The sequence below is a fragment of the Leptonychotes weddellii genome, unplaced genomic scaffold (assembly GCF_054177405.1).
Source record: "Leptonychotes weddellii isolate Sample4059 unplaced genomic scaffold, ASM5417740v2 HiC_scaffold_25865, whole genome shotgun sequence".
NCBI lineage: Eukaryota > Metazoa > Chordata > Mammalia > Carnivora > Phocidae > Leptonychotes > Leptonychotes weddellii.
The window spans coordinates 1-2045 of record NW_027850646.1 but is presented as its reverse complement, the minus strand read 5'-3'; the positions used below and the strand labels follow the sequence as shown (position 1 = coordinate 2045).

General features: G+C 44.9%; 1 long non-coding RNA gene across 1 annotated transcript; it reads left to right on the top strand.

Moving 5' to 3' along the window:
- The first annotated feature begins 6 nt into the window (after nucleotides 1–6).
- On the top strand, nucleotides 7–1309 carry LOC145718933 (uncharacterized). The gene is made up of 2 exons (XR_014142101.1): nucleotides 7–542; nucleotides 1142–1309. It is a non-coding gene; the product is annotated as an uncharacterized LOC145718933 (long non-coding RNA).
- Nucleotides 1310–2045: the final 736 nt, after the last annotated feature.

Genomic DNA, 2045 nt, shown 5'->3' with positions numbered 1-2045 from the left:
AGGGAGAAGCAGACTCCCCACTGAGCAGGGAGCTCCATGTGGGGCTCAATCCCAAGACCCTGAGATCATGACCTGAGCCAAAGGCAGACACATAACAGACTGAGCCATTGAGGTGCCCCAAAACTGCAGATTCTTGAAAAGAACATATAGGATAAGTGGGTTGGAAAAGGGTTTGACTGAGGTACCTGGGAGTCCAGCAGATGGAGGGCTGTGCTTATGTCCCCAGGGGAGCAAGGAAACTGGCAGTGTGAGTCAGCTCCTGTCACCTGGCTGGTGGGCTGATGAAGGAGGGGAGCACACCAGCATTCCCAGACCCCCCAAGCAGGAGCTGAGAGGACATAGCACTGGAAATGCTACAGCTGCCCTAGACCAGCTCCTTTGGATTTATCATGTTCTTTTTAACTGCTTCAGTTATGAGGCAATGCAGAGTAAAAGGAAAAGTGCCCATGAAGACAAGAAAGCAGGATGCATCCAGTACTGACGAATCCACATCTACCATGAATGAAGATTTGGTATCAGTCCATGACATACCCATGTCCAAGGTAGGATGCTGAAGGTTCCGTTGAAGAAGCTTCTTCTATGCTCTACCACTTACCACCTTCTTATGTACACTGAGTGCTTTATTCATTTTTCAATCTGCAAATAGAAGAATGGAGAAAAGGGATTCCAGGGGCAGAATGAAAATGAGGTTCAGTGTCAGCAAACTCTTAGTTATTAATCACCCATGATGTTTCAGAACTGTATGCACATAACATGTGTGTATAACTCCACATAAAGGAGATGTGGAGTCATAACCCCTCTTGAGATGTGCACAAAATTGGAAGTCACACTAGGAGAGCAGCTTGCCAAAGGCTGCTTAAAGACACAAAATTCAAATGTAGATTTTATAAATTCCAGCACAGCATTCTTGCCACAGGGATGAGGGAATTTCCAGGCTCTTGTGTGCATCAATCATGTGTGTGGGTTGCCTGCTTTCCAGTCACCTCCTGAGAGGATGGAGTCCATGTACCTCCTGGAATTTGTGAGCACAGAAATTTTAGCACAATTAGAAACTAGTAATAAAAAGTTGATTTGCTCGCTAGTAATGATGTGTTTCATCTAATATTGAAAACAATTAACCAGGGGCAAAAATTACTTTCAGAAAAAGAAAATCAAAACCATACAGAATGATGAATCCAAGAGGACCCAGCCAACCCAGGGACAGAGTCAGCTTCCAGGACCTTCTGTAACCAGTACACAGTCAACATGCAGCAACCCTCAGACTCCTCAGATGCCTCCACCAACCCCAGGCAGCAGTTCTTCAACCAAGGTACCATCTTCCTCTTCCCATTAATTGTACCCTTCCACAACATGCTATTGGACTTGTCATGACCTTGAGAGAGCTTCTTAGTAATTCGCTATGATGTGTAAATACTCTAATTACCAAAAACCACCCATTATTTTATCAAATGCAGATACTGAGATTTTGGTGTATTAGAAGGCCTTTGCTATTTGCAAGCTATGCATTTTGACATAATTCCTGATCTCAAGAGGGTTACCGGCTTGGTCCAGGAGTAGGGGTGGGAAGTGGCCAGATAATTAGAGATGAACGTAAGAGGATATTTATCCCCTATGTTCTCCATTCATCCATTTCTCCTTGACTTACTGACCATTCTTTTGGATTCATGTCCAGCATTCTGTGCTTGCTCCCACATCTGCTGTGTAAACATACGCTAATTCTGTGATTTGGAATACATTGTTCCTATCTTTTCACTGGCCCAGAGACACCCCCTTCAGACCCCAGGTTGACTCATTTCCTCTGACAAGTCCTCCTCAATGCCTGACCACAGTACATCACATCTTCCCACTGCTCCCTTTCATGGATCCCTTTATTTTTCCTGCCCAGCTTTTGCAACCATTATAATGAGTCTAAGTTCTCCTTTCTTCCTGGACAATAACCTCAGATGATAGGGAAAGACAGGACAAGGGTAGACAGGTGAGTGCCTACAAACGTGCATCAACTTTTTCCTAGCCTGCCTTTGTACTGCCCTGACGTGGCCCCAGGG